We start from the raw sequence: 19,205 nt of genomic DNA on the forward strand, positions 1-19,205 counted from the left end.
AACTTCTACATTGTCTTCTGTATTGGACATTGGCTACCCAACAGATCCTATTTTGTGAAAGTTGCTGGCACTTTCTCTGAATGTAAAATTTTAACTAATGGGGTACCACAGGGATCATTGTTGGACCGACTCCTGTTGGAAGTGTGATTGACCACATTTGCTGACGAATGTAAGCTGGGTACTGTTACTCTCTCATCAGATGATATGACAGTTCCAGCATCTGCTGGAATACATATATACCTGGTATACTGAAATGGACTCAAGCTAAATGCAAGAAACTGTAGCATTGCAACATTCAGCAAAAAAGCTGCACCCCACCTCAGATGTTATAAAAGATTCTACTCTTCAGATAGATGCAGTTATAAGAGATCTGGGTACTTACGTGGACAACTCTCATCTGAATATCATATTTCCACAATGGGCAGGAAATTATTCAGTCCTACTCAGTTTCCAATGGAATATCTTCAAGATACAGGGAAGTCATCCATAATATCCTTCCCTTATCACACCTATCAAATACAATGCCCCCTGAAGTATGTGCAAATCTAAGCATATTACTCACCTAAAAAAGGTCCCAAAGATTTCTAACAGAGAAAATTGAATGCTTAAAATTCTTTGATTATCCCAATAGGTCAACACGTCTCCTTATACTGTAGTCTAATGGCTGCTATAAGGTGAACTGTATCTCATTTTTTTAAGTCATGAAAGATCCAATCACATTTGACCTTCTGTTTCTTCACAAAACCAATTGCTCTATAAACACTCGCACTATGTGCCTAAATCTATATCAACAAATAAACAAGACGCGCAGAAAGGATAGGTTCCAACTTATTGTATTTCCAGCCTATGGAATATGTTACCACTGAGTGTCAAACAAAGTACTGCCTTGGCTACCTTTAGGGCCTATCTTGATGACTGGATGAGTAGAAATAAATTTACACCTGGGTTATCAAGCTGCTTAATTTTGGAAGTGAGCACTAGTAAGTGCATGAAAAGGGTGGCAAGAAATGTTATGCATGTTGCCTTAAAGGTGTATATGGCTAGCTAGACACTTTATGGTCCCTGTGAACACCTGCCGACTATTGGTCTTATGTCACCCCCCCTAAAACTCTATAAAATTTGTTTAGCACACTATTATCCTGTCTTCAGGGATTTGTATCAAGCTTCCTTTTCAATATACAATATTTAGACCCTTCCTTCTCAGAAATCTCCTCCAGTTCTAGCTGATCAGTATATTTTAACCACATTCCTCTTGGGATGTCAAATTTGAAGTAGCCATGTGAAAACTCTCTCCATGGACTAACACCTAACTACCTCTCTAAGAAGGACTTACTCATTATCTACACTCACGTCCTCCAATCTTGTCCAAATCAGGCCTTTTCCCCTTTACCATGCAATTTTTTCCTCCACAATGGGCCTCATACCACTTATACTTCAAGTCATAGTAGCCTCACAAGTCTCTTGTGAGTGCAGTGACAGAGACCTGGTTCAAAGCTCCAGACAGCACCCCTGCATTACCAGGCTATAATTCATAACACACCTTTCGGCCACCTAACCCAGAATGAAACACTAAAGGTGGAGGTGTGTCCATATTCATTAAGGATAACCACACCTCCAGGCTAGTTGCTCAGCATAATGCATCCTAGATTATCCAAGTGCAACTAACTCTGGGCAAGACCACAATCCAAATTGTAGCTTGCTACAGACCCCTCACCATGCCCCAGGATTCCCACTCCTCATTTCTTGATACACTGGAAAGTATTAGGGTACAGCCTAACACCCTAATAATGGGCAATTTCAACTACCCCACCATTAACTGGGAAAACTACTCATGTACCAACTCTTTTGCTCAACGTTTTCTGGAATTCATAAATTCCAATGCCTTGGATCAACTTATTCACACCCCCACCAGGGGCAGCAATATCCTAGACCTGGTCATTACCAACATAGGCAACCGGTGTTTCACACCAGAGGTCAATTCCTCGTTGGTCAGATCCGACCACAAGCTAATCACCATGGATATCCACATCCCACCCCCACCCCCCATTAGGGAAACCACCGTAAAAAAAACTTCTCCAAAGCCAACTTCACACTTCTTAAGACAGAAGTGGCAAACTTTATGACACCCATGCAGACAGACAATAGAGGTACGACTGCTAAATCCAATAAAAATGCACTTTATAAGCACTTACACGAGCGCATGGATCATGCTATCCCTAATAGAACTAAGATGCTATCCTCCAAAAAAAGGAAGCCAATCTGGTGGTCCTCTGCCATAAACAAACTCTATAACAGAAGAAAGAAACTGTTGCAAAAAAAGAGTAAAATCCCATGACTGGAGGAACTCCCTGGTCAACCTCAGTAAGAAACTGAGATCCCTCATAAAATCCTCCAAAGCTAGTTACGAAAACAAAATTTCCACTGACTCTAAAGACAACCACAAAGCATTCTACAGCTATGTCAAGAATCTCAATGGCAACACTCAGATCTGCTCTGAGTTACAGCACAATGGCACTAAATATACTTAACCAACTGATATTGCCAACATCCTGGCAGATAGTTTCAGTGCTAACTTTACCCCCCTCTCACCCCCTAGAGGGCCTATCTCTATACTGGAAGAATGCAAAGTTCCTGTAATCATGGCTGCACAGGTAAAAAACACACTCTCCAAAGCCAAAAACACAGCATCAATGGGACCTGACAATATCCCAGACTGCGTTCTACATGAACTACAGAATGAACTGGCACCCTACCTAAGTACCATGTTCAATCATAGCCTCACCTCAGGCTTTATGCCCACTGAATGGTGCACCGTGATGGTTATCCCACTCCACAAAGGGGGATCCACGATGGACCCCGGGGACTACCACCCCATTAGCCTGATGAGCCTGGTCTGCAAGGCCATGGAATGCATCATCATGGAACTCATAAACAAAGACATTAGTAATCTCCAAACTCTGGACCCTACCCAGTTCAGATTTGTAAAAGGCAGATCATGTCTCCTAAACCTGATTGACTTCTCTGAAGCAGTCACCAAAGCCATAGAGGAGGGTAAGGTGGTTCACACAGCTTATCTAGATCTCGCCAAGGCTTTTGATGCCATCCCCCACTCTGGAATTATAGATAAGCTCACTAAACTAGGTATAAATCCCTATGTCACAAGATGGGTTGCCAACTGGCTCACAGACAGAACCCACACTGTGAAAGTAGCAGACTCCAAATCTGACTTCAGACCAGTGACAAGTGGAGTACCACAGGGTTCAGTCCTTGGTCCTCTCCTGTTTGGTATCTACTTCTCTGAAGTACAGGCTAACACAGAAAGTCTTTGGCTAACAAAGTTTGCAGATGACTGTAAACTAGGAGCCATAATCGAAACTCCTAACGATGTTGACATATTACAAAAGGGCCTCACTGAGACAGATGCCTGGTGTCAAAGCCATGGCCTGAAGCTCAATGCCAAAAAGTGTATTGTCATCCCCTTTGGTAAAAACTCTGTACCCATGAACTACCACATAGCTGGTAGTCTACTTAATGCCAAAAATGTGATAAGAGACCTTGGGACACAGGTGGACAGTAATCTCCCCTTTGATAATCACATCGCTACAGTGGTCAGGAAATCCTTCTACTTGGCTCACCTCATCACAAAAGGTTTCTCATCCAGAAAAAAAGAGGTCATTGTTCCCCTCTACTCATCACTCATTAGACCCATTATAGAGTACAACACCCCTTTTGCTATGCACCTCACAAGACATCTACAACAACTGAAAAGGCCACAGAAATACCTCACAAAGAGGATTACTGGCCTCAAACAGATGCCCTACGCAGACTGTCTCAAAAACTCCAGCTTTACTCCATCGCATATCGCCTACTCAGAGGCTATCTTTGCCTAACATACAAAGCTATGTCAAACCCAGAGCTGTTGGACATGCTCCACTTAAAGAAATCCCAATCCCTCCGAGCTCCATGCTCTAGGGATCTTAACCTTGTCACCACAATAAACAGAACATGCTGGAGGGATAGATTCCTGTCCCAGAGACTCCCCATACTCTGGAACAGACTACCTATCTATGTCAAACAGAGCTCCTCATTAGCACTCCAAGAAAAATCTTGATGATTGGATGGGAAATAGGAAATTCACCCTAGGATCACTTCTGTGGCTCTGCTCGACAGGGGCACAGGAAAATAATTTTCTTGGGTGGCAAAAGCCAGGGTACATTTTTGGCTAGGCTTAAATAGGCCCTAGGGCCAATAGCCTAGTACCTACCTATGAACCTATGAACATCATGCCTCTTCTCAGTCCAGATTCACACTTTATTTATAATATCTACTATTAATCTGACTAGGCACGCATTTAATGACCTCTTCGACTTCATGTCCCTCAAAATGGTCTTCCTAGAAGCCCTGTGAAAATTTGCTACAAATTCACTGTCACAAAATATCTGGCAAAAGCCAGGGAACTTCTCCTAGCCACATTCCTTTTTATAAGTTAACTGTCTCTTCTGTCCCACTTTTCTTTTATTTTCCGAACATACCTTGGGCAGTGCCTTCCCTCCAGGACTGACTGGAATTGTTCTTACTATGTAAACTATGTGAGACAAACCTATTATTTTTTATGACATTTACCTTGTCCAGTACAGTATCCACCTTATCCACCTGCCTATATAACATGACTCCTCCTTTGTCTTGCAATTCCAAGTCATCTCAATTCCTTGTCATTGTTTCACCCAAAGTGGTATAGAATCTTAAGTTAAGGATTTTCTTTCTACCTCTGGGAGACTCACTTTACTTCCATGTTATAAAATGTAAGCAACATCAATAGCTGAAATATGTCATTTTGGTTTTATTTATAATTTTACTTAATTTATTTACTATGCCACTGATGAAAACGATTTGTTAAATTGTCATAATCTAGCTTTTATTTGAGAAACACATGAGGGCTGGTCTGCAGACAATCTGAGCCAAAAAACACAAAAGACATAAGTGATGTATTCCGGATATAAAGAAATCTAAGAATGTTCAGAAACATGCTAAGACAAAGGTGATATACAGGCTAAGTATGTACATAATGCATAGCAATGTACAGGTTGCAAGAATGATGGAACAGATAGCATTCATATAACAAAACGGAGGAACTGAAAGCACAACTGTGAGTTGTAGAAACCTTTTCAGAAGGAACTATGCTTTCAGCAAGCTGCCTTTTTATTTCAGCCTAGCATTTCCTAGGGTAGCTTAATAGGTGAGTTTAGATAATGCATATAATTTTCAGTAACGTGCAATAGCATCCCAGTCTGATTGGTCAGAATGACTATGCTCCAGTCTGATTGGTCAGAATGACTATGCTCTCACAAGCAGGCACCAATTTGTTAAGGGGCGTTATGATCGTACAGACAGTACTACTGATTCTGCAAGTGAGCTCACTAACAAATTATGGGCAGAAACATGAACAGCTAATGAGAACTAAAAGTTGTTTTGTGCACACTATATTTTTTCAGACATATCAGAGGTTTTCTAGGTGTTTAATATATATCACATCACACAGTACAATATGTACACATATTTAAATCTTAGTGTTTTAGGTTACAAAAATATAAGATTCAATGAAGTGAACCATTTTCAGGCTCAGAATACAGCAATATACAAATAATGCAGTTCAATAAATACACACAAAAATATTTAAATAGATATTTCAGCTACAAAACAATGCAGAAGCAATTATGGCAAGAATTTGAATATGTGTATGTCAGAGTAACAAGATGCTTCACATTGACTTAGCAATATTGCAGGCAGGAACAGGAAGAGAGGGCAGACCTCGATAGAAGCAAGAAGTGAGAAGAGAGTTGCTGAGGAAGTGTGTATGTGCATGGAGGGTGCACTTCTACTGCGTGTTTCTCACAAAAATCCACTTGACACCCTTTTCCATTTCTTCCTAAATGAGAAATTGCTTCTTCTAACTACTGTCCACATGTCTCCACTCTGCTGCAGAGGTGGAAATATAAATCAGATTATTCTAGTTACATTATCCTTATTCTTGAAATGATCTACAAAAAGCAGCAGCTCGTCTTTCAACTGGTAATTATACTATATACCGTCTTTCAACTGGTAATTATACTATATACCATCTTTCAACTGGTAATTATACTATATACTGTCTTTCAACTGATAATTATACTATATACCGTCTTTCAACTGGTAATTATACTATATATCGTCTTTCAACTGATAATTATACTATATACCGTCTTTCAACTGGTAATTATACTATATACCTCGTCTAATATTAAGACTAATATTCCTAATGCAATCCCAAAAACTTCCTCCAGACATATCCCAATCACTGTTCCATAATAAGACTGAGCTACAAAAAGAAATGTGACAAGTTTTAGTCAAATATATATATATATATATATATATATATATATATATATATATATATATATAAAATGCTGATGAATTCAGATAAAAATATTTACCTAGATGATACCTATACTCTTAAGTAGATCCTTGCTCCACCCTAAAATTGAAATAAGGTGTGATCTTTTATTACCCAATCATCTAAAAAGCAACATGACTACCACATAATACATAAAGACAATGCCATTCCCAAACAGAGGTCAATATACATTCTTTCCATCCTCATGTACTAACCCTATCACACAGTGTCCCTCACTTATGAAGACCTATCCATTCATCCACTAATCTGACTCCTTTCACTGAGCCAATTTAACTCTTATTAGTTCATTAAGATCAAGAAGCAAAGCCTACTCTATTTTTGCCCCTAAAGTCTATTAGCGAAACCCCTTTTCAGATTAGGCTCACATTATTTTCTTATAGCACCACTGTGATACTAAATAAAATAGTATGTCAAACCTAGTAATTCGTATTCTCTTCTGCCTTCCTCCCGGTTGGCTTCATGAGATTCCTCTTTAAACATCTGCTCCCCTACACAGTTACATAATTACTTAAATATATTCTGCCTCAAAACATTATTTTAGTTTGTAGTCATGTAATACTTTGTCACGATTTATCTAATGTGTTAAACCATTTTGTTTATTGTATTTATTTTCATGTGTGTGTACATTTTTTAATTGCTGTAATGCATTTTATCCAACTTACTTCAGGTATGTAAGTATAAGGCTTTTGTAACTAGAGCATTGCTGAAAATGGGTCCTTGTGGTTGAGACCACTAACGTCCTCAAAATAAAATGACATTTATCCTGTATTATAGTGCAGTCAATGAGTTCTTTCCATTTTCTTTACATGCTCAACATCAGGAAGGAAAAGCTTTGCTATTTCAAAATTCTACTCTGTCTTAGCACCCCGAAATTTTCTTATCTAGTCATCATTGTGGATTTACCCTCTGCTATATACCTGCCTAGTATTTGCTGTTTCATTTTGATCATACAACCCTTATCACATTACCATACACCTAACTCAGAAGTGCTCTGTATTTAGAATTGTGTTGTTAAACTTAGCAAATCATTAATGTAAGCTGCTAAAATTGCCACTGCTTTGTAATTTGCTGTTCTTTCCCAAGTATCCTATATCTTGCCAAGTCATGACTGAAAGCTACAATCATTCAGCAAAGAATCAAAACAGCCCCTATATTAGGAGGTAGTTAATGTTCTACTTTTCACAACAAAATCCCTTTCTTATTTAAAATGCCATATGAATTTAAGGCTCACTAGGTTACTATGTAGAGATAACCTGTTTCACAGACACTGAATGCTCATTGTAACTCGAAACTTTATTTCATTTCTGTTCAAGCTTCCCCATTCATGGCTCTCAGCTTCCCATCTCCAAAATAAGTCACAGTACCTTTATATTGTGGAATAAATGGGCAAAATGTGGAACATCAACTTCAATTAGGAAACTCGTGGGATTGCTAAAATGTGCTACTTTATTAAAAAAGTATAGTGTTAGTGAATGATGATTTATCATTGCTATCAAAATAGCTTACCACTCAATGTCTGAAAGACCCTTTCAATGCAGAACTGCAAAAACGTGGATTTTTAAAAACTCTGAAAAGGGGGATGTTTTTCTCATAATGAAGAACACTGGAGAGGGGTGTCTCCGGTACTTAACACGACATCACGTTGTTTTTAATAGCTTGAACAACTTGGAACAATTTTAAATGTATGTCGATTTCTAGTTATTCTAGTCACAGACTCCGTTTCAGTTTGGATATCCTCAAACAGCTAATGCATTTAATTAGATAGACATTAGACAACTTTCTGAATTGATGTGAGTGACACATTTGCTAATCCTATATTTCAGTCAAAATTGATGAAGTAAGGACTTGGTATTTAAGCATTGACGGTATCGGTACAGAAAGCTCAAGCGCTGCATTACGGAATGTAATTCAGTATTCAACAGCAAAGGATGAGCAGGAAGATGACCAGACAATAACACTTAGTACAACAAAATATAAAAGAACAACAAAATATAAACGTTGCATACTGCGAATAATAAAATGCTGGCATATTGAATGCATCACCACATTTGGCGTTATCCATCAGCTTCTTAACTGTCCAGATTTTTGCCTCATACGTTTGGCCTGCTCCTGATAAAAATTGTGGTTTTCTTGCAATCCCCGAGGACTGAAGTCACTAGATAAGGACAAGCATTTACATTTCAGACTTTATATCCTTCAAAAAAAAAAATGCTGACACAAAAAACGTTATTTCAGCAGCTAAGTTTATAAGTACGATATTTAAAATCTGTCCAAAATTTTGGGCCGTTGTTCCCCCATTGTTTAGGCTTTCTCCCACTTTCTTGAGCTACGCTGTTGAGAGGTATTGTTATTTGTCACAGGTTATGAGGCGCGTCATTCATTTCAACTCTCAGAACTAATTCGTCTTACATGTTGGAACACTATTAAGACTTTACACACACTACGTAGGTACACTGTATTTGGCGAAGTCCAGCAGCGCACACTTACAAACTGCAATGCATTTAACTCCGCTGCGTCTTATGTTTCAAGTTTCAACTTTTAGCATGTATTATATACACATTTTTTCATACCATGGTGGTGATGAAATGAGAAGCAGATATCCAACTCACCTTATTATAAAAGAAGCGTGCCCCTCTCTCTACATCTAATGCTAAATAGTTAAGTTAAACGTTCAGTCGCCCTTCTGCCTGTACTGAAAAGGAAAAAGTATTTTTCGGGGTAGCCAAAGCAAGACTGTGCCGTGCAGTTCTATTTATAAGCAAAGGAATGGTGGGTGGAGCGTCATCGGTTTTATGAATTAGAGGCAGAACCGCGGCTAGAAAGCTCCACCCAGTCCGCAGCATGAGGCCGTTGTTCCGCAGCACCTCAGACCCTAACAGAGCCTCTTGCCTTGGAGGTAGGGCGTCGCCAGGCTGGCGCAGTGGTTAGTTATCATTTTACATACATTTGGATGACTTCACTTGAGAATCTTAATTTGGCTACAGGTGTAACTGTACCCATCTCGGCAGATCTTTTTACCCGTGACCGTGACGATAGAAAATATTCATCCACTTGTGAGCGAGTCCTATGAGTCTGACAGATATATTTTAAGTTGTTTGCAAACGATTTTAAGTCACACACTTCCCACATCCCACTTAACTTTTGAGCAGTAAAACAATGGCACTAGCTTTCACAAATCATAGCAAATAGGCAGAGACAGAAGCCCTTTCTTATTTCTCAAAAAATTAGTTTTTTCATTGATCGCATATATAGTTAACGATTAGGAAATTTGGGCAAGTTTATATTATTAATATGTACAACATTAAATGTTCTTACAAAATTCTCTTTTTGATGAAAACTCGATAGATCTAAGAGGAATCTGTCAAAATCTATCGTCAAAAATCATACCACTATTCTTAAATCAGTAGAGAGGTATGGTCATGATTCATAATATAGCCTTCGGGTATAATCGCACTTTTTGGTGTGTGTTGGGGATCTCTTTCATCTGAGAGACGCCACACTCCAGCATCCCCTTAAATTAAATGTAGAAGTTTGTACTGGTTTTGCAGAAAATGGCTCTACAATTTCATCCATTATATTTATTGTTTCGGTACCCAGACACACAATGAGATAAATTATGACCCAATGTTATTTAAATTCTTCCAATTCACCGTAGGCGACGTCAGATCCATCCAGAGTCAACCTTGGCATTTGAAGCTCCCCGTGGTAATTTGTCTGAGATTGGTACAGCTCTACCTGACTTTTACAAAACAGAATTCATACTTAGTCACAGATCTCATACTCAAGATGCTTACCCATACCTGTTATCTCAGCATTCGTTACATTGTTCAGCTCTGCAATTCTAACACCATATTTCCATTAATGATTCACTCAGTATTGAGCTATACATATGCAGAACCAGCTCAGCACATTGTCATTCCATTGCATCCTTGTGGACATATGCCTCAAATTCCATGTCCAACAAATCAAGGTAACTAACAGGTAAATAATAATAACACAGAGACTTCAGATGGATTAAATGGCCGCAGCCATGTGTTTATTGCCAATCATTGTCAATGGCTTTCTCTAATAAACCAATTATTATGAGATGTGCGCAAGGCAGGAATATCAGGGAGGCCATTTATTTCTTTCATAGCATTCCACTACGCCTACAGGACAACAGACAGCACTGTCGATATCCGGCCCTTTTTATGTATCATACCCATTTCATAACAACTTTTTCACAGTTCATCCCAATTCTTCTGGGCTGCCTTACAATCTGCCAAGGGGGGCCATTGCCGGGCTGATAAGTCCCCTGGCAACAATCCCTTGGGGCTGTCTGGCCTGCGGAAGGTCCAGCTGAAAAGTCCTGTGACCCCCCCCCCCCACTTGCCTTGGCCTTCCTTACCTTTCCTGCCTTCCGCCACAAAAGGGAGGAATGTTCCTCCCTTCCACCAGCACATCTCAACCTACTCTAGGTGAATGCCCTTCAGAGCTAAAACTGCCTGTAATTCCTTGTAAAATACCTGTGAACCTATTTCCGATAAATGAACCCCATCTTTCTCATACCTGTCTGGCCACCAGACCCGAATGCCAGGGTGGGGAATGTACAACCCCTTAATGGCCTTTAACATCTTATCCATAGAATTATTAATTCTCCGTCTCATTCTTTCCACAGCTTTTATGGACCTAACCCCTTTCCATCTTTTTCTCTGTACCACTTCTGACCAACAAATAATGGCGTGTGGCCAGCATTCATGTATGTAATTAATTTCCCGTACCATAGAACTAATTAAATCTTGTATTGGTTGCTGACCAATATCATTGCCCCCTAGGTGTAAGACGATGGCTGCAGGAGGTTTACCACTTCTCGCTGCTTGTTGCATTACTGTGCTAAGCTGGTGCCACCGCATTCCTGACACCCCATACCAAACTGTTTTGCCTGGAGCTTGTTCTCTTTGAAAGGGTAAGCCCGGCCTGTTCTGCACCCAGAGGTGGAGTCTCCGAACAAAGGAATGGCCAACTATCCAGATGTATTTCTGTTCTGCGGATTTGTCTGCTGAAATGCAATGAACAAGTGTTAGAGTTGTTTACACCTTACATAACTTGTATAAGCTTTGGATTTCCATCTACCCATCCTCATAATGTCTGCCTGCGACATCCCCATTTCATGTGCATATGAGGCTGCACCTATCCGAAAAGAATGCAATGTATACCTGCTTGTGTCCAAGACTATCAACTTAACTGCCTGCTTTAAGACTGCTTTCACCTGATAATGTGTAAGTGGTTCACCTTGCTGATGGCAGAAAAATGGTCCACCTAATAAACCCCTATAACCCTGGTACTCCAATAACACTTTAGTCACATTCCATTCTAATCCCTCCGGGGTAACTACTCTTACCCATTGACCTTTGCCTTCCTGATCAGTTTAGATTTCGCCACATAAATCCAGGTGTCATCACCCAGCACGTGTACATGTTCTAAAGGCAGTACTGTCCCTTGGCTTTTCTTGTTCGGTTGGACAATTTCCGACCATCTAAATGCCCCACAAAAAGCCAGCAGAAAGGCAGCCTTAAATAATGATACCTCATAAGTAGAGAAACAAACCTCTGAAACCACAATCCATAACTTGCTTAATACCGCTGGACCTATAGGGTATCTCTTATCCAGCCTCTTGGGTGTTTGTCTCCCCCAACCTTTAAACATCGCACGTACTTGGAAAGTGTTAGCTAGATCTTCCAAACCCAAAGCCTGATGGAACCAATTCAAGGCTGACAATGTGCTTCTGGCTCTGCTCAGGCTCCAACCTTTTTCTTTCATCACCATGATATAAGACCTGATTTGGTGAGGTGGAAAAGGCCAAATGGATTCCCAGCCTCTGGTTATTATAGTTGGCAAGAACTGTTGTATACATTTATTGTACCTTACCCTTGTTCTTCTACTGAGAGAATTACACATTAGCAACCATTGTCATCTGTCCATAAGGCCCATAAATGAACTGGCACTGGTGTCGGAGAAGGAGTCGCCCTTGGGGCCAGAGACCGGAAACGGGGCCACTGCAAACGAGAAAGGGCATCTGCCAATGAGTTATCGATGCCAGGAATGTGTTGTGCCTTAACTGTCACATTAAATGTCAAACACTTAAATGTAAAATATCTCATCATCCTACCTAATACCCCTTTTCCCCCCAGCTGATTATTGACTATATGCACTACACTATTGTTGTCAGAACGCAGCCAGACTACTCTGTTTTTCATTTGTGCTCCCCAAATTTCCAATGCCACCACTACTGGGAAAAATTCCATATCTGCGATTGAAATATCTACCCTGTTTTTCAATTGAGACGGCCAAGCCATGCTGAACCAGTGATCTTGAAAATAACCCCCAAAGCCAATTCCCCCCGCTGCATCTGTAAACAACTGAGCGGGAGGTAGCTGGTCTCTCTCCTGCCAAATTGCTATCCCATTGTAGTCTGATAAGAAACTCCACCACACACCTAGATCCTCCTTCATACCTTGTGTGATCCTAATCCAATGGTGTGGCTTTGTGCACCCTGACCCCTTAGCAGCTAAGCGCCTCATAAATGAGCGTCCTACAGGAATCACTTTGCATGCAAAATTCATTAACCCTACTAATTCTTGTAACTGTTTAAGGGTTATCTTATTCTGTGTTAGCACTTGACTTAAGAGTAGTCGTAATTTCTGCACCTTGTCAATAGGAAGCCTGCACTGCCCATTGAAGCTATCAATCTCTATACCCAGGAAAGCCAATCTGTTCGTCGGGCCCTCTGTTTTATCCCTTGCTAGCGGCACCCCTAACTCCCTGCATACCTGTTGAAATGTATCCAACGCTTGTTGACATTCCCCTGTGTCCTCCTTCCCAATGAATAGAAAGTCATCTAAATAATGAACAACTCTGTCTTCCCCTACCTGCTGAGCCACCAACCAGTGTAAGAAGGAACTGAATTTCTCAAAAGTAGCACATGCTATTGAACAACCCATAGGCATGCATTTATCCATGAAATACTGGCCTTCAAATGCCAAACCTAACCACCCTTGGTCTTTAGGTGCAATGGGTAAAAGTCTGAAAGCAGACTCTATGTCAGCTTTTGCCATAAGGGCCCCCCTTCCCTTCTCCATGACTTTCTTAACAGCTTCATCAAAAGACGCATAATGCACTGAAGTCCCTACCCCATTTATGTAATCATTTACCGAATTTCCTTGTGGATAGGATAAGTGGTGAATAAGCCGAAATTCACCAGGTTTCTTTTTGGGTACTATGCCGATAGGAGAAACCTTAAATGCTCTTCTTGGTGGGCAGGGAAATGGGCCTGCCAGTCTGCCCGCTTCCAATTCTTTATTTATCTTTGCTCTAACTATGTCCGGATGCTCTTCTTCTGACTTCAAGTTCTTGACCCAAACCCCTTGCTTCCTACCTTTTGCTGGTATCTTGAAGCCCTTGGTTAATCCCTGTTGTAGTAATGCTGCTGCTTCTCTATCTGGATACGCTTTGAGCCATTCCCTTAAAATATCCCCTTTTACCGGCGTTGGGAGATGGAGCTGCGTACCCTTTAAAGGTGGCGGGTGAGTAAAAACTTTTGTTATGGGGGGTTTGAGAGACGAAAACAAGCCTTGGCTGGGTGGTTTACCTTACCACAAGCCAAGCATTGATACTTAAATCTACACTGAAGTTGATTCCGACACTGACCGAAGTTGTACTGATAACACTTTCCAGCACTCCTGTCTGTTCTGTCCCATTGGTTGTCTGTTGTTAAACCGAACCTATAAGTGTTATACCCATTCTGATTAACTGGAAAACCACAATCTGTTGTTGCTGCATCTCCGCTTGTATCTAGCCAGCACAAAAGCCCCAAATCCAACCATGCCCAAGACCTCTCTGGGTATGACTGCCTCATCCTTCTGTAGTCCTCATCATACCTCAACCATCTGTTGCCCCCTTGAGCAAAGTACATCGTGGTTACCCTATTAAAGTGCGACCACATGTCTTTTGCTTTAGTAGAACATCTGTCACCTAAAATTTGAGCATAAATGGAGTAACCAATCGCCCAGTTTTCCCATGTTCTTCTTACTTGTAACCTCCTTTTTTTGGCTACTGAATATTCAACCCTGCCATCCTTATCTCTTTCCTTTTCTTCATCCTCCCTGTTCAACAATGAAAATATATCTATGTATTCCCCACTTGCAATCTGTTGTTTCACTTTTCACTTAAATGAAAACCTAGTGGTAAGTCTAACGTAACTGCACCACTGTACTTAACTAGTTCTGAGTCTCCCTTCCCCCCTTCCAGCACAGTCTGACCCTTGTTTCCTTGATGCATTACTTTATCATCATCCTGTTTACCTTTGAGCTGAGCTAATAAAGCTCCCATCTGGTCTAAAAGTGCATTGTTAGTTTGGGAGCCCCCTACTGTTGTGGCTGACTCAGAGTCCTCTGCTGTCTGCTTGTTGTCAATCCCAACCCTGTCCCTCAAAGTATCTTGATGCTGTGAAATGATTTGATTAACCTTGCAGTGTTCTCCAGGCAAAGAATCATAGTACATTAATTCCTCATCTAATATACCTTGGCTTTGTAACCACTGGAAACACTTCTGATCCATAATAGGCATATTCTTACCTTCCCTCTTGCGCTTTTTGCAGTGTTTCTTCTTATCCTTATGCTTCCGAGAATTTCCGGCATTCCTGTCCGTCATCTTTCCCATTACTTCCGACTAACCCTTGGGATCCTGAGCTGGGTCCTGTTTGTGGGTCCGAGGGCAGGTCACCCGCAGGTTAAACATTAACTGCTTGAGGCACCTGCCCTGACCCTACTATCTGGTGAAACAGATCCTCCCACCATGATCTCCCTTTTATGCTCAACAAGGTCTGCATTTGTGTTTGCATTTGAGGATCCATCTAGTCAGTGAAAACACAAGACATACCCGTTAGCGTAATTAGGGTTTTTTTTTTTTTTTTAGTTATACAAAGTAGGAAAGTGCTTTAACTAAGTTTGTGTTTCACTAACCCGACTGATTCTACTAAATCTCCTTCTTTTCAGTCTTCCTTAATGAATTTAACACCAGTAAAGAGTAACATTGATCTAACCAGCCCCTTCATGCTTACGCTACCACAGTTTAGACTGAGTTCTATTCAGGGAAATTAATAATTAACACAAATACAAGCATGGGCTCTTGTGTACTGAAGCTTCCTGTTAACTGTACCTCTCAAGCCCCGCCATATGTCTACCTCAGGCCCGAGCTCACAGGCCTAGCCATGTTGCTTCAGCAGGCCTTAGCTCACAGGCCTTGCCATGCGGTTTCCTGCAGGCCTCACTCACAGGCCTTGCCATGCGGCTCCATGCAGGCCTCAGTTAACAGGCCTTGCCCTGCGGCTTCTTGCAGCCATGTGGCTTCCTGCAGGCCTCAGTTCACTAGGCCTCTCAGCTCTTGAGCCTAGCCATGTGGTTTCCTGCAGGCCTCAGTTCACAAGCCCATCCATGTGGCTGCCTGTAGGCCTCAACTCCCTGGACCAGCCATGTGGTCCCCGTAGGCCTTAGCTGCCTTGCACTTTGACTAACACAATAAAATCCGATTAAAAACCTATAAAAACATTCTTGATACTCTACTGAGGATTTATGTAATATGTTATTGTGCAATCTTAATTACTAGCCTGTTTGCCATACGTTAAAAAAAAACTGCTTTCAAACCACTTAATTGCCTCCAAGTATAGTAAACACCTAGGATTCAAAACAGCAACTGTTCTTACCCTGGAGAATTCCTTTTAATCCTGCAATTCACTAACAACAAAGAAGACTTTACATTGTTCTAAAACCACCCACTGTTTTCAACTCTCATTAGAATTACACAGACAACTTTAACTATTAGCATGTTTGAATGATATTGGAATTAAGATTAGAAATACTAACATTCCACTCTGTTGCAACAGCCAAACTTAATACTAAAATTGCCCCAGCATCTCTTTCCAAACAGCTTCAAAAAACCCCCAGCAACTGATCCTACCACAGATAATTTCCCTTAAGGTTGTAATTAAATTGACAAACAAAAAAGAGGGCCTTACCTTGTACCAAGATAAACCACTTAATTCAAACAATCCACTGATCAGTTGCTACAAGCTGTCCAGGTAGGGATCAAGAAGACTGATTTGGTTTGTTCCCAGCCTTTTCAATCCTTCCTCTAGCCAGCCCATCCCACCCTACCCTCCTACCTATCCTGGCCCTACCTGCACCCCCTCCCCCCACTGAAACCTGAGTCCGAGCTGACCTGCCTCAGACAAATGGCAGCTTGCTGCGATTTGGCTTGCAATCTGTTGAGAGCTCCGACTCATCCCCTGTTCATATTTCCTTAAACTCCAGTCTAATACCTCAGATCTCATTTGCACCCTGAGGACTTCAGACTTGTTTCGAGGGCTCTCAAATCCTTTGAAAACAATTTGTCGTTGTTTTTTGCATTTCATCACGTAGATTAGCTTAGCTTAATTACTTTTCTTAAAGTACCTTCTCTACAGAATTTTTTTCTCTCTAGTGTGCTGAAATTTAAACAACAGTTTTGCTTACTGTGTGCTAAATAGAATTTTCTAGTGTTAATGTAAGTAGTTATAGAAATTTCTTAGGAAATTTAATAATAGTATATATATATATATATATATATATATATATATATATATATATATATATGGGTCTATATCACTTGGTCGACAGTTCATATGATCGACTGTTTATTTGGTCGACAGTTCAGATCGACAAGCATTTTAGGTGGGGGGCTTCACCCCCCACACCCCCCAATATGGGGGGCTGTGCCCCCACACCCCCCTAACTATATATATCAACTCCAGGGTCACACAACATTGGGGAAGGGGGCAAATGCTTGTCGATCAAATGAACTGTCAACCAAATAAACAGTCGATCATATGAACTGTCGACCAAGTCATATAGACCCATATATATATATATATATATATATATATATATATATATATATATATATATATATATATATATATATATATATATATATATATATACCTCTCAAGTGTAATATATTTATATACACAACATTGGGGAAGGGGGCAAATGCTTGTCGATCAAATGAACTGTCAACCAAATAAACAGTCGATCATATGAACTGTCGACCAAGTCATATAGACCCATAAATATATATATATATATATATATATATATATATATATATATATATGTATATATATATATATATATATATATATATATATATATATATATATATATATACCTCTCAAGTGTAATATATTTTGAGGAGCGTACCTCATTTGGGGTCTTAAAAAGTTCATGTTCCTCAAAGTTCCACATTGAAAGGGTCAGACACACATTCAGTATTGGAAATTTTTTAACTGATATCCATGGTAAATAGGAATGAATCATATTAATTCATTAAAAGATCTTTTTTATTTTATTTTGTAAAACCAGCATATTTTAACCATGATATGACCTTCCTAGTTGAAGTTGTTAGTAAGCTGTTAGTAAGTGTTCCACATTTTGCTCATTTGTTCCACATCACAAGGGCTAATGTTCCTTGTTTTGGAGAAGAGAGGCTGAGAGCTATGTATAAAACACAATTTATATACATATATGTATATGGGTCCCCTTCAGAATCTCAAAATCCTAAAACTTCGAATTTCATATGATTGAGACCATATGATCGAAGTTTTAGAACTTCGAAATTCTGAACAGAAATCTGCATACAGCGTGGAATGGTAGATTTCCCTTTTCCTCGCTGTAGTGCGATCTCGGAGTTGCTATATTTAAGTAGCGGGGGTGTGGGGGTGCACAGGGCTTGCTCCCCTGCAGAAACATTGATAAAGTTGTTTTTTTTTCCTTTTAGATTTATTTCAGAATGTTGAGATTCCGAATCATACGGTCTCGATCATATGAAATTCGATGTTTCGGAAATTCGAGATTCAGAAGTGAATTCATATATATATATATATATATATATATATATATATATATATATATGTGTGTGTGTGTGTGTATATATAAGGTAGTAGCTCAGTAGAGAAACATCAGCTGTTTTTTTGTTGTTTGAATATCGTTTAGTTAATAATAGCTGAGTTGCAAGCTTTAAAAAATCCTGAGTGTGGGCATAAGCTTCCCCCTCAAGATCCTCACACTTTATGTGTGTATTGCCTAGGCACTGCCCATTTTGGATACAGCCTGCCAGTCTTGTTCTTCTTTTAGCACTAGGGCACTTCAAGCTCGACACAATAAGTTGGTGGTGAGATGTCTCCTTCCTTCATAGAGTGGGTCTTTATTGCCTGGGCCTTCCTCTTCTGCTTCCCCTACCAAGAAACAGGGCAGGGCTAGGGGCTTCTTAAAAGGCTCTAGAACAAGTCAAACACAAAGAAAGGGAAAAAGAAAAAAGAGAAGAGCAAACAGAGAACGAAAAGGAAAAGTCTCCTTCTAGCATTAAATGCTCCTCTGAGCCGACAGCATCTCGGACCCACATATCCTCTACAGCCCCAGTTTTCACCGGAACCAGTGAGCCTGAAATTGCATTCTCTGATCCTGCAACAAAGGAGATATTCCAGGCCTCTGTGTGTAGCTTCTTTGACTCTATCATCTCAGAGCTTAATAGAGTAAGATGTTGACAGGATGAGAAAGTTCCTGAGAAAGCAGATCCAGCTTGGGGTTCTGTCTGTACCATCCCATGGGAGCAAACTGACCATTGGCCACTCTACCCCTACACTTGTTTAACCTGTAGCATCAACCCTTTGGTTCTGACAGTT

General features: G+C 40.3%; 1 protein-coding gene across 1 annotated transcript in view; it reads right to left on the reverse strand.

Moving 5' to 3' along the window:
• Positions 1-9,156, reverse strand: part of NMUR1 (neuromedin U receptor 1) — a 385,719-nt gene extending 376,563 nt beyond the window's left edge. The window contains exon 1 of the mRNA XM_044070685.1: positions 9,061-9,156. The gene's annotated coding sequence lies outside the window, so the exon portion shown is untranslated. The remainder of the gene's footprint in view (positions 1-9,060) is intronic.
• Positions 9,157-19,205: the final 10,049 nt, after the last annotated feature.

Source organism: Protopterus annectens, chromosome 4.part1 (genome assembly GCF_019279795.1).
Source record: "Protopterus annectens isolate FY-2018-M chromosome 4.part1, PAN1.0, whole genome shotgun sequence".
Classification (NCBI taxonomy): domain Eukaryota; kingdom Metazoa; phylum Chordata; order Ceratodontiformes; family Protopteridae; genus Protopterus; species Protopterus annectens.